Source organism: Erythranthe guttata, chromosome 5 (genome assembly GCF_056151865.1).
Source record: "Erythranthe guttata isolate IM_541 chromosome 5, IM_541, whole genome shotgun sequence".
Taxonomy (NCBI): domain Eukaryota; kingdom Viridiplantae; phylum Streptophyta; class Magnoliopsida; order Lamiales; family Phrymaceae; genus Erythranthe; species Erythranthe guttata.
The window spans coordinates 12532058-12552529 of NC_142537.1; the positions used below are offsets into that span (position 1 = coordinate 12532058).

General features: G+C 31.8%; 1 long non-coding RNA gene and 1 pseudogene across 2 annotated transcripts; both read left to right on the forward strand.

The window, feature by feature from the left end:
- The first annotated feature begins 819 nt into the window (after positions 1-819).
- LOC148770655 (uncharacterized) lies at positions 820-1853 on the forward strand. Its single transcript, XR_016031263.1, has 2 exons — positions 820-1052; positions 1271-1853. It is a non-coding gene; the product is annotated as an uncharacterized LOC148770655 (long non-coding RNA).
- A 7498-nt stretch (positions 1854-9351) lies between these two features.
- On the forward strand, positions 9352-11460 carry LOC148770656 (labd-13Z-ene-9,15,16-triol synthase, chloroplastic-like; annotated as a pseudogene). The gene is made up of 2 exons (XR_016031446.1): positions 9352-10213; positions 10629-11460. The product of XR_016031446.1 is annotated as a labd-13Z-ene-9,15,16-triol synthase, chloroplastic-like (transcript).
- Positions 11461-20472: the final 9012 nt, after the last annotated feature.

Below are 20472 nucleotides of genomic sequence, written 5' to 3' on the forward strand. Positions count from 1 at the left end.
TTATCGATAGAGTATTTTTGATTAATTGGTCCAACAACAATTAGATGTCATTTATTGAATAAGTATCCGACGCAAGATTATATTTTTAAATTTTGAAATATTGTATTTTTTAACAGATATTTTTAATTGTATAATTTAATTATTCTTTTAGTTATTCCTTTAATAAAATAATTTTTTTAAGGTGTTAAAATTTAGGGTAAATTACAAACACCCCCCCTGAGGTATGGTCAAATTACAAAAAACCCCCTCTTGTTTGGATAATTACATCTACCCCTCAACTATGATTTTTTCTTAGACCTCCACCTTTATGATGCCAAATTCAACATAGTCATCTAGATTCCGTGAAAGGTGCTCTAGTTTGTACTCTTTTTGTGTAAAAAATACAGTTTTCGATGCACCACAAACTGATATATACAAGCTAAAAATCACATATTATGGTCATCTTGCTTAATAATGTAGAGTTTGAATGGGATGAAACGGGTACAAAAGTGATAATATTCCATATAATCTCGAAGATTCCACTAAATTTGATGAGTTGAGGGGGTGGTTGTAATTATCCAAACAAGAGGGGTGTTTTTGTAATTTGGCCATACCTCAGGGGGGTGTTTGTAATTTACCCTAAAATTTAAAATACAAATTAAATTGTGCTTGAGGGGGTAAGTGTTACAAATGATACTTTAAGGGGGTAAGTGTTACATAGGGTATACTTTAGGGGTGCAAACTGTATTTAACCCTATATATATATATATATATATATATATATATATATATATATATATATATATATATATTATAAGGCATTAAATTTGACCTTATCCATATTTCTAATGCCCACGCCATTCTTATCTGGAACACGAAAAATATTATCATTCCATTTAATGAAAGGAGATTTTTTATGCCTATATATTGGTTTTCTATATTGTTCCTCTGTTCATTTTGATGTTTATTCAATGAGTGTGAATTATAATAGGTTAAGAGAGTAAGCAATCACCCGTTCTTTGGGAGCACTTGGCTACAAAATTCTGACCATAGACTTGTCCTGGAAAGATCTGGTAACTAATTAGGCCGTAAATCTGCTTTTGATAAATTCTATTTTATATTTTCTAATTCTCATTCGTTTTCAATTGGATGCATTTTTTATTATTTTTTGGGAATGTATTTCTTAAAAAAAAATTGTTCATCTCGCATATGTTTAAATTTTACATATATAGCTTCGCATATGTTTAAATGCTTTATCTTGCATAAGTTATCGTGGTTATTCATTTTACAGCCTACCGCTCAGGCTCGTTCGAAGGGATTCGGTAAACACTCCAAGAGCAAAGGAAAATCCAAATCAAATGGCACTACCAGTAAAATAAAAAAGGAAGGCGTCAAGTATTTAATTCTAAGTTTGCTTTGGCACAATGCCACAATCGAGCAACAATACGGGTGGACCGAATAATATCAAGGACAAGAATCCTCAGTCAAATATAAGCAACGAATTAAGTTCAAATATGCTAAAGCCATAGATTCGTTGCTCATATCCGCACATTGGACGCTTTGACGGTGCGTGCTCGATTTCGAACGATGCGTGCTGGATTTCGCAACCAAACCGACCGATTATTTTGTGGGATTGATTGCAATGGATAATGATGCGGATATGAAGGGCTCTTCAGCTAGGATATAAGAAGTTGGTGAGAGAAATAATCCAATTGATGGTGATTATGACCTATAGTTTAATCCGAATTCGAAGCCGAATAGGAATCGGAATTGTGATGGGGAATATGATCGGTACATGATTGATCTGGGTGAAGAAGAATCAAATGGGAATGATTTTGATGAGAATGTGAATGAAGATAGAAGAATATGATGGTGATGAGAGTGAGAGTGAGAGTGATTTGTCGCTAAATATATACATAAGTGAAGATGAAATTACTGTGAAGTACTACAAAGTTGTGAACAAAATATCTACCAAGGACCTGTTTGGTTGAGGAGATTAGCCAAAATTAACTAAATAGTAAAGTTTAGTTTTATGTTTGGTTAGCCCTATTATTTCTGGGTCGATCCGTCAAAATAATTTTATCATCGCATATCTTAGCTAATTAAGAGATAACTGCTGACTTGAAATTTGAACATTAATTAATCTTATCCATTATGCTTTTTATTTATCTCTTTTCAATTTTATTTAGAGATACATCTTCTTTTGTAAACAGGTCATAATAATATACCTTTTAAATTTACAATAATAATTTTCTTAAAGAAATTATATTTAGTTAAGGAATGTTAAAATAGTTGAGATTATAATGTAGGAAGGTTCATTGATGAAAAATATTCCGATAGGGTTCTAACGGACTATTGGTTTCAGAAAGTGGTGGAGACAACAAAGAGCTATGGGTGATTTAAGAAATGTTCGGGAATGTTCGGGGAGTCATGTCACCCCATAGCTCTTTGTTGTCTTCACCACTTTCTGAAACCAATAGTCCGTTAGAACCCTATCGGAATAACGTATCCAATTCATTATCCCATTAGAGTTTCTGACTACGTCTCAGGGGGCTGAGTGTAATTATCGATACCACAGGGACCTTACAGTTATTCAAGCATACCTCAGGGGGGTGTGTGTAATTTACCCTTAATTAAATTATCTAAAAGTACATATAATAAAGGGCAAATTACCAAAACCCCCCTGAGGTAAGCCTAAATAACGAAAATCCCCCTCACGTTCTCGTAATTACGAAAACCCCCCTTGACTGACGGTTGACCGAATTTTTTTAACCGAAAACGTGAAATGTCTATTATATCCTTCTGTTAAATATGTAAAAAATAAAGGGCAAATTACCAAAACCCCCCTGAGGTAAGCCTAAATAACGAAAATCCCCCCTGACATCCCTTTCACTTGATGATTTATTGCTTTTATAAATTTATTTATTACTTTGTAATTTGTATTGATAATTTGATATTATAATTTTTTTATTTTTTTTATTTATATATTTTAATTGATTTTATTTATCCAGAGGAGTATTCATATGGATTTATGCTTTTAGCTTGAATGGTGCATGGTTGTATTTCTCAAATTGTAAAATATTTAATTTTATATATAAAAAATAATTAAATTTTGAAATCTCATCCATTGATTTTTTTAATCCAATAAAAATACATTGTACATTCATAATGATTGATTATATTTGGGTTTAATTTAAGAAAAATAAGTATTTTGCAAACACTTATATATTTCATGAAGAGTATATATTTATGAACCCCCTCATTAAATAAAATGCTTACAATTACCCCCCTAAGGGTAATTTCGTGTACAAGGGCAAAATTGGTATTATCGGAGGAATATTCGGGAGAATCAAAAAGATTCTATCGAGTTTAACACCGTTAGAGCGATTTGTAAGACGCATACCTCAGGGGGGTTTTCGTAATTACGAGAACGTGAGGGGGATTTTCGTTATTTAGGCTTACCTTAGGGGGGTTTTGGTAATTTGCCCTATAATAAAACAAAATTAAGTCTTTCAAGATCGAAATCAATATCGCTAAATAAAGATATGAATTACAAATATGTAGTAATAAAAAAACAGGGAGCTAGAGACAACTCCATACAGTAAAATATATGTATTGGGCGAATTGCATATAACCCCAAGGAGGATGACTTATTTGCACTCCTACCCAGACTAAAATCACTCGTACAAAGACAAAAAAAAAAAAAAAAAAAAAACTCATCCCCTTGGCTCTTGTTCAAAATACCCCTCACAATATAATTTACATCAGCTTTATCCATCATGTCCCAAGTTAACAAATATTACACATTAACCCCATATTTTTATAAATATATCACATTAACCCCATTTTCACAATTGTTTTCATGAATTTTTTTCTTTCCAACCGCTAACTGGGGTTAACCGCCAGTCTCCGGCGTTGACTTTGTTTTTTTTTTTTTTTTTTTTTTTTTTGTTTTTTTGGATTTTTTCCCATAATTGTTTTTCCCGTCAGTCGTCGGCATTGACATTTTTTTTCTTTAAATCACTACATTAATTTTACTGTCAAACAATAAAATTAGTGTCTGAGACAGTAATATTACTGTCTCATACAGTAAAATTACTGTTTGGGACAACAATATTGTAGGCTAAGACAGTAACATTAATATTAACACAACAACATTACTATCTGAGAAAATATTATTAATTTTCAGATAGTAATAATACTGAAAATATTTTTAAAAACGTTAAAAAGAAGTTCAATGTCGGGGATTGTCGGTCATCGACAATGAAGGTCAGAATTGGTAATTGGTAAAATTGGGGATAAATTAGGGTATAGATCATCAAATTGGAGTTGAATTGAGGTTTCAGGGAGTTAGGAGAAATTTTTGTGTATATGAAAAAGTTTTCTTTATTACAAATAAGTTTGAATGAGGTGGATATATTTGCAAGACAAATAAATAGGATATCCGTCTTCTTTCAATCCATTGGAAGGCTTTAATATCCTTAAATAGTGTTTAAGGAGTGTGCTAAACCGAGCTTAGTTTTATGGGACATTATATATTAGTATTATTGTGTTTAATGCAATATAATTTATTTAAAAGATGTAGTTATCCCAAATTTTCAATAATTATATTTATAAAAAAATTTACAAAATAAAGATATCCAGGATTTAAAAAAAACAAAGATATAAACTAACTGAAATGTTAAATGTCATTTTAATTTTACTAATATCATGTTGACTTCTAACATGATTTTGACCATGTTTTAGGCTAAATTATGCAACTTGAATAAACAAGATTGAACGTCGGATGAGACAATTATGCATGAATGGATTACACTTTGAATTTTAGACGATGTTCATTGATTCATTCATATCGTTTTCATCCAACATCCAATCTTGGTGATTCAAGTTGGATTAGAAAGTTAACTCATTAAAGAACTAAACATTCAGTTTGAGTTTTGCCAAATTCAACCTTAAGACGAGTCAAAATCACGTTTGAAGTCGAAACTGTATTATTAAAAATGAACGACGGCATTTATCACATTGCCATAAAATAATCATGAACTTTAACTCAACTATTTCATTTATATTTGCAGTCAACCAAACTAACAAATAAATTATTATAACTAACGTAACTTACGCATTTCAATAAGTTATCATTAGTATATATAATTAACAATATATAACTTTTAGAACACTTTTATTTAGTCACAGACTTTTTTATATTCTAATTAGTATTGTTTCTATTACTTTCTATCAAAATTCTTAAAATATTTTGAATTAAATTGTAAAATAATACCATTTTATATAAGAATAAGGACGAATGGCAAAAAGGCCTATCAAATGAGACTTAAATGCATTTTAGTCCAAAAAAAAAAACAGTCTCTCAATTAAACTCGTACCTTCCATATTATAATTTTTATTAATTCCACCCATTATGCTCTAACTTCATTAATATTACACATTGACCCCGGATTTAAACAAATATATTACATTAACCCCCAAAAATATTTTTTTTTCTGAAATGTTTTTTTTCCGGTCAGATTCCGGCGTTGACTTTTTTTTTTTTTTTTTGAAAACTTCTTTTTTCTTGAAATTTTTTTCCGGCCGGTCAACCACCATTGACCGCTGGTCTCCGGCGTAGACATTTTTTTTTTGTTTGAATGTTTTTTTCCTTAGAAAAAAAATATTTTAATTAATATTACTGTCTTGGCTACTAAATTACTGTCTCAGACAATAATATTACTGTTTAGGACACATATTATGAATATTATTTTGCCAAATAGTAATATTGTTAATATTATTGTCTAAGACAGTTAGCAGCCAAGGCAGTAATATTAATTCAAATAATTTTTTTTATGGAAAAAAAAAATCAATTAACAGTTAAATTACTGTCTCCGACAGTTAAATAACTGCTGGAGACAGTAATTTAGCAACGAATACAGTAATATTAATTAAAAATATTTTTTTAAGAATAAGAAAGTTAATTAACAGTTCTATCTCCGACAGTTAAATAACTGCTGGAGACAATAATTTAGCAACGAATATAGTAATATTAATTAAAATATTTTTGAAGAAAAAAAAAGTCAATTAACAGTTAAATTAGTCTCCGACAGTTAAATAACTGCAGGAGACAGTAATTTTGCACCCAAGACAGTAATATTAATTAAAATATTTTTTTAAGAAAAAAAATAATTATAAAAAAAAAAAAAAAAGTCAACGCCGGAGACCCGGCGGTCAACGGCAGTTGACTGGCCGGAAAACAAATTTCTGCCGTTGACCGCCGGAAAAAAATTTCTGGGAAATTTTTTTTTTTTTCAAAAAAAAAAAAAAACAAAATCAACGCTGGTCAACGGCGGCGGCCGGCGGTCTCCAGTGGTGGCGGGTCAAAATTGAGGTCAAAATTGAAATTATGGTTAAAATTGGTTAGTTGATGAAATTGGGCTAAATTGGGGTGTAAATCATGAAATTGGAGTTGAATTGGGTTTCAATGAATTGGGGGTAATTTTGGTATATATAAATGGATTTTCCTTATTTGCAAATAAGTTTGAATGGGCTGGATTTATTTGAAAAACAAAAAAGTTGGATGTCCCTCTTTTAATTAAGTGGTCTTGTCATGGGCCTATTTGCCATTTGCCCTAAGAATAAATCCTATATAGGAACATATCTTAGTATTGTTATCGTTTAATGGAAAATAATATATTTATGCAAATTTTCTAATTTTCAACAAAGTACGTCCTAGGATTCGTTATGTAATAAATAGTAAAAATAAGTATACGGTTTCTTCCTAAATTTCCTGTAGTTGTTTCATCCATGTTTTCTAATAATGTAACCTAGGCTAATAAATGAAACATTTAACTCCAAAACTAATTATATGGAGAATTTTTCTTTAGTATAATTTTATTTTATCGTTAATATATGTTGATTATTCAATATTCATTCTTTGATGAAATATCCCAAAATGTCTAACTTAACTCAACAAAACTTCTACTACATCTATTAAGGAAAAAAAACGTAAATCACGTTCGTAGCACGTGGTACTTACTAGTATAAAAGAAAAGCAGAAAAATCATTCTTTAACTTAATCGTTGGAGCTTCTACATCAGGAAACAACCTCCTGGTATTGTAGGTTTGACGGCCGACCCAATTCCCTGATGAAGTCAAAACTTAAAAGTCGACGTTGCCAGACCAGGCTGATGTCACGACCCTCGTCATCACCACGAGAAAACGGAGTCGGATCACTATTAAACACATTGAAGCTCAATCCATTAACCTTATACTACAGTCTTACAACACATTATATTTAACATATAGAGTTAATTGCATTTACTACCCTTATGAAAATCACAACTGTGCGATTCCCCCCTGTCATAAAAAAATTAACAAATACCCCCCTACACTTACATTTAGACTGCACACTCAACCCATTTATCTTTTCCCCTTTGACCAGACATAAAAAGACCAAAATACCCCAAGGAGATTTGTTATATTACATGTTCAAAATATTTTCATTATGTTTAATTTTAATTCTATTTCATTTTTATTTAAATAAAATACACAAAAATATTATTGAATTAAATATAAAAAAAATAATTAAAAAATAAATAATGTTTTAGCCTGTCCTCAGCCACCCATCCAAAATCATAATAACTCTTCACCCACCGCCATTGTCTGTTATTTTTCCCACTTCAAATCCAAACCCTAGTAGCTCTACTTTCAAGACCAAACCCTTGACAAATAATAATCCATCCCTAACTCAAGACCAGCTGCTTTTGTCGCCGCCGCCCGCCGAGCGATAATCTAGGCCAAATTGTTCCATATTCGCCTCCGCCTCCGCCTCCAATAACTTTGTCTTTGCCGTCGCCGCCACCGAGTGACAATCCAAGTCTAAGTGTTCCTAATCATTATAATGTAATCTTCTTTCCTCGTTGTCTTCTATGTTCTTCGCCATGAACGTGTTTACTGAGCAACCCAAATACCGGTGACAACAAGAACTGTGACTATGAAGATGAAGATATTCGTTGTTTTACCCACATAACACCTTTTTTTTTAATATTTATCTTTTTTGATTGGATTTTAATTAAGTTCTAAAAAATTGCAATTTAACCTCCCTTAAGTTTCTGCAATTTTTAAATAAAAATTCAATTTTGTTCCTTAACTTTCAAAACTATCTATTTAAGGACAGGAATGTTTTTATTGCAAAACCCCTGGGTATTTTTGTCATTTCATAGGCAAAAGAAAAGAAAAACTCGCACAGGCAGCGAGTGAGCCTCACGATCTGCCCTGAGGGGGGCTTTTGCCTTTGAATAATAAACATAGGGGGTATTTGCTAATTTTTTTATGACAGGGGGGAATCGCACAGTTGCGATTTTTACAGGGGTAGTAAATGCAATTAACTCTTAACATATAAGTCCAACCTTTGAATTAATGATATAAACTTTCTAGGGTAAATTCTACTTTACCCCCTCGTACTCTGCCCAAGAACCACTTTACCCCCTCGTACTCTCAATTTTATCGATTTACCCCCTTGTACTTGTACAATTTCCCAATACAACCCTCTTCGTCAACTTTTTTCGATTTTGACTCTAACGCCATTTGGTCAAGAGTCAAAATATTGACGTAAATATTGATTTTTTTCGATTTTGACTCTCGTGATTAGAAAAGAGAAAGTTTCACACATTCATATTTTTTTTTCTTTGCACTGGGTGGAATCGATCAATTTTTGGGTCTTGATTTTTACTAAGTTAGGGGTTCAATTTGGGGATATCTTGGAAGTGGAAGTGGTGGGAGAAGAAGAAATGACAATATTGACTGAGGAGAAACGACGTGTTATAGGCAGTGGCAATTTTGTAATTTACAGATTTGATTAAACGGCGTCAGAGTCAAAATTGACAAAAGTTGAAGGAGAGGGTTGTATTGGAAAATTGTACAAGTACAAGGGTAAATCGATGAAATTGAGAGTACGAGGGGGTAAAGTGATTCTCGGGTAGAGTATGAGGGGGTAAAGTGGAATTTACCCAACTTTCTAAAATATATAAACTTATGTATCATTGAATTGGACGTCAGATCAATAATACAGCACAAATTAATGACTGGTCATAAATGAATGTCATACAAATTATTGAACAATGGCTTAAAAAATCTCAACTACCAGATGCTCATCATCTTGAGATTGCCAAGTTTAATTTATAAATAATTTATTAGAAGTTGATGATTCAAAACCATATAAATAATAAATATTCAATATAGATATAATATTTTTCCATGTTTAACAAGTCATGATGTATTACAAGTTTTCTTTGACTTTATATCCGATATATATATATAACCCAAGCAGTTAGAGAAGTAGCCCAAAAGAAGAAAAAAAGAAGTAACAAATAATGGATGGGCTGTATGTAGTAGCACCTTCTCAATCTCAATTTTGTTCATGTCCATTTTATGGTACACCAAAACCTCACAAGGTAGAAGAACAAATCCTCCCCTGCCACCTGGTCCCCTCGGGCTTCCAATCCTCGGATATTTGCCGTTTCTCGGCAACAATTTATTCCAAAAATTCACGGAATTGGGACACAAATATGGTCCAATATACAGTATCTCTCTCGGGAAAAAATTCTGTGTTGTAATAAACTCACCATCACTCTGTTTTCGCAAATCGCGACATTCCTGCAGTAGGAATCGTTGCGACTTACGGTGCGAACGACATCGTCTTCTCCGAGCTCAATTCAAAGTGGCGAGCGATGAGAAAAATATTCGTTCAAGAGATGATGAACGCCAAAAGTCTCGATGCATCCTATAATCTTCGCAAGGATCAGGTTAGAACGGCAGTTAGACAAGTCCACGCTAAGATTGGAATGCCCGTCGAGATCGGACCGTTGATTTTCCGGACCGAGCTAAAGGTCATGATGAACATGTTGTGGGGCGGGAAATTTGAAGGCGAAGAGGGCGAAAGAATTGCGTCTGAGTTTCTGGCCGTGGCACCGAAGCTTGTTAATTTGTTCGGAAAGCCGAATATTTCCGATTTCTTTCCAATTCTTGCTGGGCTTGATATTCAAGGAGTAAAAAAACAGATGGAGACTTATATGCAAATTGTCGACAAGATTTTCGAAACCGTTATCACCCAACACGAAATGAATTTATCCGGAGAAATCAAAGAAGGGAAGAAAGATCTTCTCCAAATCTTGTTGGAGATTCAAAATAAGAAAGATTCAGAGATGTCAATCAGTCGCGCCGCAAACAAATTAAGGCAATATTTATGGTACGTGCCTTATTCTTAAGTTACAATTCAGGTAGAAATTATTCGTATATCACTATGTATATCATTTATTTGAGAAAGCCGTTGAACTAAGTTGATTTTACTGCAACTATCCATAATTACCAAAAACCCCACTGCTGTTTGTTTCCGTCTTGCATTGTCCCCTTGTGGTGCAAATTTTAACTTACAATTTTTGATTTCATGGAATATTTCACAAAATACCAACTTTAACCTAGGGGGATGGTAATATTTATTTCATGACAAGGGTAATTGTTTTTTTATTCTTTAAATTAAATATGACCATTTTGTATCAGAGAGGATCTTTGGTAATTGAGGGGTTTTTTGGTAATTAGACCTTACTTCAGTGTTTTCTTTAGCAATTTACCTCATTCAAAAGATTTGCTTTGTCGAATTTTAGGATACAGTGACAGGAGGGACCGATACTACGGCTATAACACTTGAATGGGCAATGGCCGAACTTATGAATAACCCGGTTGCGATGAGCAAGGCGCAGAAAGAATTATCGGAAGTAGTGGGATTGAACGACATTGTTGAAGAATTCCATATTCCAAAATTGAAATATTTGGAAGCAGTTATAAAAGAAACAATGAGGTTACATCCAACAATACCTCTCTTGATTCCAAGGTCTACTTCGCAATCTTCCACCGTCGGAGGATATACAATCCCGAAGGGTACTACGGTCTTTATAAATGTTCGGTCTATCCAAAGAGATCCTTCGATTTGGGACAAGCCATTGGAATTTAGTCCGGAGAGATTTCTTGACGACACGATTGAGAAATGTGATTATAGAGGTAACTATTTTCATTATCTACCGTTTGGATCGGGAAGAAGGATTTGTGCCGGGATGCCCCTTGCGGAGAGAATGCTGATGTATTTGCTGGCCTCATTTTTGCATTCTTTCGATTGGACATTAGGACAAGGGAAAACACTTGATATGTCCGAGGCGCTTGGGATTGTCCTGAGGAAAGGTACACCGTTGATTGGTGTTCCAAGTCCTCGGTTATCTGTTTCAGACCTATATGATTAGTCACACGTTGGTTAAGAATAATAATTGTTGCGGTACTTTCGTTCTGTTTCTGTGATTTTATTGCTAAGTACTGTTTTATTGTTATGTAATTTTACTATAACAAGAATACGTTGTTTTGATAAAATATAAATGTTATTAGTATTCATGTAATATAATAATGTATTTAAGGGTAATTTTGTATTTTGAGTGTTTTAGTAAATAAGAAATAAGATCTTAAAGAAAAAAGGTTGGGTTGAGGTACTTTTTTAAAAACATCTTATAAGCTTCCTAACAGCTTATTTTTGAAAAATAAGATATTTTCTAAAATTTTTACCAAACACTTTTAAACAGTTTATGATGTTTTAAGGAGCATATAAGCTTAGCCAAAGAGGCTCTAAGTTTCTAATGCTTCATTATCAAGAAAGACCTATAAAAGCCACAATTTCTTACAACATTAAGGGGGGACAAAAATTGGGCACAAAAGAATAAGAAGACAACTACGAACAAGGCGGAGATCTGACGGGGATCTGACAAATCTACAACATCATTTTCTTCTCTTATTTAGAACTATGCTCTTTTATATTTTTATGATGTTTTTCGTAGGATTAAGTAGTAGCTAATTTTCATCTAGAATTTTGTTGGAAACCCTATGTGGCGATTTTGAACCTACTTTTCTAATATTATGCAAGCTTGATTTATTGATTATTTCTTCTATGTGATTTTATTTAGTGCATGAATCTGGTCAATTTATTTTGCATCTTTTCTTCAGACCTGTGACCCGATTTTGACCTTGTTTGAGTCCTAATTAGGGTAATTTGTGTGAGATAATAATTGTAGTCCGTTGAAATAGCTTTCCAATCCACTAAAATCAGGTGATTTAGAGACCGAATGAGAGGGATATGCTCGAAATAGTGGACACTGTCAAAGCTGTTGGGGGATTCCTTCTTCCAATTTGATTTTAATTCTTTAGTTGCAGTTTTCCTTTCTTTTTGATCATTTTCCCTTCATGTCCACCTAATTCACGATTTCACCAATAAAATAGAAAATCTATCAATTAAAGCACGAATATAATTAAATTTAATCAAAAGATCCACGTAAAACAAACGTATTGAGTGTAATTACTAGACTTAACAGAAAACTGTCATCATCTAACAACTATGAATCTCTCCAAATAGAGCTATTATTTCTTTAACATGTTGTCGAGTCAAAAGGATGTTTGGCGAAGTTGCCGATGTGCGGAAACCAAGAGAGTAATTGAAATATATCAAATTTATAAACTTTTTTCCAGAAAAATATGAAGTTTATAATTATCTTTCATAATGAAAGGAACGGAAAAACCGACTTGGTCAAATTTCGTTTTTTAAATCCCATGGTTATTGTCTCATAACAGTCAATCTATAGGAAGATATGTCACAAGATGAAAGACGCGATCTACAAAAACATATTCGTTAAAATCTAGTCATTATAGTCACGAATTTCACAAGTATTTGGGTATGTGTATTTTCTACCAAAAAAGTGTTTACGACAAACATATACGATAGTATTTCAAACAGTTGTTTTTAAATATTATTATTGTCGTTAGGGAAATTGCAATTGCAAACTACATTTGCATCAATATTGTAACTAAACTCAACAAACCAACACACTGATCAGAAATTTATAGTTCACAAATATTAAATTACCAATGTAATACATGTACACACTTAATGAAAAAAAAGTACTCAAACAATTTACTTTACATCAGAGAAAAAAGAAACACTAAGACAGAAATAAAAACAAACGACAATCAATTCAAAACAACATTAGACAATTGAGATTCAACGAAATCCCAAAAACCAAAAAAAAAAAAAAAAAAAGAGAATTGTACTAAACAGTAAATAAGTATCCTTCATAGATATAATAAGGGTAAATAGCACTCAAACTCCCTGTGGTTACAAGTTTTTTGAGATGACCTCCTGTGCTCGTAATATCAGCACATAACCCGCATGTGGTTTAAGAAGCCTTCATTTCAAACAGACGTCTTAAATGCCGTGGTTTTTTTTTTTTTCTTCTTTTCCTTGACTTCGGACGGCTGTCTGGAGTTTTATCACATTTCTCGGATGGCCGTCCGAGATCTTGACCAGTCCTTCTGACGTTGACTTCTGCAATGTTGTCCACCTTTTCTTCTAAATTGCAGTTTTTACCCTTAATGTATTAAATTCTTCACTTCGTGCCTAAAACACAATAAATCAAAACATTAAGCACCCAATATCAATAAAATACACCTTAAAACTCTAATTATAGGATACAATTAAGTGTAAAAATATACACCTAACACACCCCAAACTTGAACTTTTGCTTGACCTCAAGCAAACTAATCATAAGCAACGAAATCAACTAATGCATCTCATCACATAGATTAATGACCAACTTTATGTTTTCAGAACTTGCAATTGTAGTGATAATTCCTAAACATTCGCAAGCTTGTAATTCGAAAGCACTTAGTTACTTCCCATTGTCAAAAATCACAAATCATGCATTGCTTCAAGCATCCAATATTTAAAAATTAAAAATAGAAAAAAATTATGCTTACATACATATGTTTGACTCCAAAAATACTCACCAAATTCTTCTACTCTACTACTACCGAATATTAAGCTATTGGGATCATTGGGGCTTTTTGGCTTTCAATTGTTAGGCTTTTTGGTGGGAGAATTATACTTTTGGTCCCTCATGTTTGGCCCGATTTCACTTTTGGTCCCCCTTGTTCCAATGTGAACAAAGTTCACCTCCAAGTTTCATTATTAAATACTTTTGGTCCCCACCGTTACATGTGCGTAAACAAGTAACGGAAAACACTACTATGGGGTGAAAATTGAAATTTTAAATTTTTTTGGGGCTAAAAAATAATTATAAATTTAAAATAGACTACTTATAATTAATTTTTTTATATAAGTATAATGAAATTTATTTAGTTAATTTTTTTATTATTAAAAAAATAATCGTGAGTAGTATGATTAAAACTAATATTAAGTATAATTCACAATAATTTATTTAGTTGATTTCTTTTTTTTATTATTATTAAAAAAAAAAAAAAAGACCCGATAGGGTCACTTCGGATTGTTTAAAACCATTGTAGAGGTACTCATTTTCCTTGTGTTAGTCCCTCAAGGTTTCAACGATGCCCCAAAACTATTTATCATAGTGGAATAACAAAATCTTCTTGGCCCAAAAAAAAATTATCATTAAAAAGTTAATTGTAAGTAGTATAATTATAATAAAATTAAGTATAATTAAAAATAATTTGTTTAGTTAATTAATTTGTTTGCTATTATTTTTTTTATCGTAAGTAGTATAATTAAAAATAATATTAAGTATGATTAAAAATAATTTGTTTAGTTAGTTATTTTATTCTGATATGTTAAATCCCACACCAATTTTATCAAATCATACACACAATTGAAAAATTTTCTCTCTCTAAAATATCATCTTCTCCTTCCATCCTTCTTCTTTTTCCCTAACGTTTTTCACAAAATCACACACTAAAAACGTCCGTTTCATTCCAAGTTCGAATTTGAGAAAAATATTCATGTGTTCAAACTAAAATAAAGTTGGAATTTGAGAAAAAAAATCGTATTTATATGAATTTAAATAATTAAAAAAATAATGAAATTGAAAAATATTAAATAAACCTAAACTCACTTTTTATGATTATTCACGTGAAAGATAAACAAATTTTGAGTGAATTGAAAAAAAAATCATCATAGAAAAAAGTTAGAGAGAATATAAGTAGAGAGAGATTTTTTTTTTTTAATTTATGTGTGGGATTTAGTAAATTTTAGTGTGAGATTTAGTATGCCCCTATTTTATTATTAGAAATTTAATTATAAGTATTATTATTATAATAATATTAAGTATAATAAAAAATAATTTGTTTCGTTAATTTCTTATTTTATTATTAAAAATTATAAGTAGTCTATTTTAAATTATTTTCGGTTACTTGCGGGAAAATTATATTTTTCGTCCTCATACTTTACCCACCTTTTCAAATTGTCCCTAAACATTTTGGAGTTACAAAAGTAGTCCTTAATCATGCCATTTTTTGACAGAATTCGTCTGCCGTTAATTTTTGCAGTTAAGTTGGATGGAAAATGGCATGTGCCTCTCACATGCCTTCAATTTACAACACTGCATGAATATGGACTTTTAACAAAACGCATTGCGTCTTGTTAAAACAGATTTTTCGTAATTAAAACTTGATTGAAATTCGAAATTATATAAATTCTAAAAAACAAAATCGATATATATTGCTTTAAAATATTTTGAGAAATGTTATTTAAACAATTGAAATATTGTTTTAAAAAAGATGAAATATTGCTTTCAAAATCAAGATTTTCGTAATTCAAATGAAAACATTGTTTAAAAAAATGAAAATTTGATCCGAATAGGCGGAAGAAACCTCCATTTCAATCTTTACCCTAATTTAATAATGTAAAACTTGATAAATTGTTTCGAAATATTTTTAGAAGTATTGTCTAAAATAATAATATAATCTTTTAAAACTGGAATTTCTTGAATCCAAATGAAATTATTGTCTGAAATAAAATAAAAATTCTGATCGTAATAGGCGGAGTAAGAAAACTCAGTTCCAATTTTCACCCTTATTTAATAATCTAAAACTCGATATCTTTTAAAAATAAATTCAGAAATATTGTTTTAAAAAACATAATATTGTCTAAAAAAATAATATCGTGTTTTAAAATTGGAATTTTCGGAAATTGAATGAAAATATTATTTTAAAATAAAATAAAAATTTGATCAAACTAGGCAGCATAAGAAAACTCTTTTCCAATTTTCACCCATATTGAATGGTTTAAAACTCGACATATTGTCTCACAAATTGGGATTTTTGGAATTGACTTGAGGTGAAAATTGGAATGGAGATTTCTATTTCCCCAATTCCTATCGGGTTGTTTTATTTTTGTTTGAAACGATATATTTTAATTGAATTCCAAAAATGCCGATTTTGGTACAATATTTTAAATTTTTAAACTATATTTTTATTTTTTAAACAATATTTCCGAAACGGGTTGATTTTTTTGGAATTTACGTGATTTCGATTTTATATTAAATTTTAATTAAAAATAATAATTATAAAAAATATGTTTTAACAATACACAAGGCGTCGTGTTGAAAGTGCATTTTCATGTAATGTTGTAAATTGAAGGCATGTGAGATGCACATGCCATTTTCCATCTAACTCAACTGCAAAAATTAACGGCGGACCAATTCTGTCAAAAAATGGCATGATTAAGGACTACTATTGTAACTCCAAAATGTTTAGGGACAGTTCTGAAAAAGTGGGTAATGTATGAGGACGAAAAATGTAATTTTTCCGTTACTTGCTAATGGACATGTAATGGCAGGGACCAAAAGTGTTTAAAATTGAAACTTGGAGGTAAACTTTGTTCACTTTGGAACAAGGGGGACCAAAAGTGAAATCGGGCCAAACATGAGGGACCAAAAGCGTAATTCTCCCAAATTTTGGTTCAAAGTAGGAAATATGGGTATAAGTAGCTATGCTTCTCGAATTGAGGTGTTTTTGCCAAAATGTGAAAGATAGGCCTTTGAAACAATGAATTCACCTCTAAAGATTTAATGAACTCGATTCTCAAGAGTTCAAAAGGTTCTACTTTTACTCTTGGGAGAATGGATCGAGCTTTCAAAATAACTCAAATCTTAGTCCTCTTTCTCTCTTCCAGTCTCTTCTTTTATTCTTCTTCTTCTTCTTCTTTCTTTTTTTATTTTATTTTATTTTATTTTATTTTATTTATTTTTATTTTTATTTTTATTTTTATTTTTATTTTATGTTATTTTATTTCTTTCGAAGAGAAAAGAAGGACATTAATGAATTTTTCCAACCAAACTCCAAGGGGTAATTTCTTTATCAAGTATTGCTAAAAGAAAGAACACCGTTTCTCCAAGGCCCAAATCAAGGTTCTACGGATAATTTCGATAAAATGTCGGCTTGCAAAGGCTCAAACGGTTCGTAGAAGGCCCAGATCACTCACTATACAATATTGCGTATCATAAATTTCCGTAAGTTGCCATCGAGTATTAGAGGCGTACTTTGGCGTCTATTATCAAAATGATTGATGAAAAATATCTCTCAATTATTATCCAACTTTCAATCCTAGGTCACGACATGTTATTTAAAATTGACTTATCCTGTTTGTTCGAGGTTTAATTGGACACTAAGAGCTATAAAGTTGGTTGTAGTCGAAAGAAAATGTCCCATTCAAGAATGAGTAGTTATTTGTGTCTCTATTTTCAACCCAAATATTTAAGAAATCGATGAGAATTTGAAAGATAGACTAATATTCTTATGTATACGTGGTCAATAAACCCAAGGATCATCATACTACAAGAGATATCCATAGTATGTGCTTCTCCACAATTGAGTTTATCCCGAATTCATTATATTGAAGTTAGTTAAATAGAGACTTTGTCTACTTAAGATAGATATTCGATGTTCTTAATTCTTTTGGCCATATCACATTGCTATTATTGATCACAAATGAGGTTTCGTAATCCCTTTGAATACTCTATCGTTTGTCTTATCCATTGTGAGACTCTATTTTAGCTTCTACCATCCACTTTTGTTTACCTACTTTTTGAGGTTCTTATTTCTTTCGAAATTGATTCAACTCTTATGAGATTTATAATCTCGTTTCAATTCGGATATACCTTTCGTCAGACTTCTCAGTCCTTTGAGTACTACATCACTTGATTTGGCTTATCTTAATCTCGTTTTCATTTATGATCTAGGGTGAGACAAATGCCTGAGAGTTCATTTACTCAATTCTTTTATCATTTTATTGAATCCAATTTTGCTTCATTGCTCTATGTGGAATCTTCTATTATGGAGTAAGAGAACCATATTCTCTTAGATTAAACTATTATGAGATTTCTATTCTCATTCGTTTTTATTACACTCTTGTGAAATTTCTCATCTTATTTAAATTTGGTTATACCTTTTGTTAGATTTCTCATTTCTTTGAGAACTCTATCACTCGGCTTACTTGAATCTCGTTTTCATTATTGCTCAAGGATGAGCCAAATTTTCTGAGACTTCCTTTATTCAATCTTTGTATTCATTCCATTGAAAATGGCTTTGCTTGCTTGCTCTGGAACCTTCTGTTCCGGTGCGAGAGGACCATATTTATTCTCCCACTCGCATCGGTTCAGCATGAGAATGAGATAATGTACTGACTAATCCCATTTCTAATCATAATTGATTCTTCCTTTCTAGTTTCAATATTTTATGGTCTTGATTACCAATTTTTCTTGAGGTCTTTAACTCTTGAATATCTCATCTCGATTATTGATCATGAGTGAGATTCCTCATCTCACTTAAATACTTTATGATTTCGGTTCCATATTATTCGTGGTTTCTCATTTCTTTGAACACATTATGATTCAACTGTCCTATGTTGCTTCATATTATTCCAGTTCTATTGTCGATCATGACCATTAATAATTTAGTGCACAAGTTTTGACCTTCCTTTTGACTAGCACTTATTCAGATTTTGCGGTTTTCACCTTGAATTGTTTTGCCGAATATCCTATGATATTGAATTTCATGCACCAAGTATCCTTTCAAAGCTTGTGATCCTTTGTTTTCTATACTTGACTTGTCCATGAAAAGTTTGTATAGTAATATGACTTCGAACTTCGAGAAAGTATGTCCACTCTTGAAATATTTTGAGCTATTCGAGTTATTGATTTTATTCGTTGAGGCACATCAGAGCAAAATGCTATGTTGTGGGGGCCACCTCTTGAACCTAAGGGACAAAGTACTGCATTGGTTGGAGCCATCTTTTCTTATTAAACTACCTTTAGAATTATAGTCTTGACAATTCATCAATATAGTCATCTATGTTCACTGGTTATTTGCAGTTCTATTCGGTCAATGTTAGGATCTAAACACTGTGTGGAATGAGTTTAAAGTACGAGCACTGTAGACGATTGCATCGAATCGAACACGATGAGTTAAAGAACGGCTACAAAAATGTGACCTATTTTATTAAATAAATTAGAGAGAGGCCATGATCAACTTTCGATACATATAAATTTCCTGATTTGTCCGCCGGTTTCAGGCGTTGATTTTTTCAAAAAAAAAATATTCTTTTATTCTTTCTGCCGCCGCTGACCGGAGGCGTGGACTTTATTCCTTTTTTTTTTTTTAATGTTTTGTTTTTTTCTTTAACATCCTTTTGCCCCGTTTAAACAACTGTTGTTGTGGTTTACAGTCATATTAACTATATTACTGTTTAACACAGTAATATTAACTATACTACAGTTTAACTTACTCTCTAACAGAGTAATATTAACACAATAAAAATCACTATTATTTATTAATAGAGTAATATTAATATGTTGACCGTTCAACAAAGGCAAACATAGTAAAAGAAACCAAAAGAAGTAATATTGATGTGGTTGGGAGTAATATTACTGTCATCTAACAGTATTACTGTAACACCAATAATATTACCGTCAACCACATTAATATTATTGTGTTTACAGTAATATTATAATAGTAGACAGTAATATTATTACGTTAATCGGTCAACAAATCAAACAAAACAAAAAAGTCCAAAAAAAATAATATTGATGTGGTTGACAGTAATATTATTGTGTTTACTGTAATTTTACCGTCAACGACAGTAATATAATTACGTTGACCTCTCAACAAATCAAATTAAAAAAATAAAACCAAAAAAATGATAATATTCTTGTGGTTGATAGTAACTGTAGTAATTATACTGTCAACGGCATTACAATTACTGTCAGTGACAATATAATTACTGTTAATGACAGTACAATTACGGTCAACGTTCAGCGGTCGACGTAAAAAAAATGGATACAAAATTAATGACCAAGTCAAAACCATTTTTCTTTTCAAAGCTCACAGGTTAAACCAAATCATGTAATGTACGTAATAGTCCCTTATGGACTCTGCCCGTTACCGCACACAGTCGGTTAAGTTATAGTTCCTTATGAACTCGGCCCGTGACCGCACAAAGCGATCCCGTTATAGTTTGATCGATCATGAGCTCCGCCCGTGACTGCGCACAGCCAGTCCCGTTATAGTCCGATCAACATGGACTCTGCCCTCTTTACGGGGTGCTACCCCGAAGGAAAAGTTACCTCCTGCGCAGGTTTTCGGTCTTTCACTGCGGAGCTAGTCAAACCC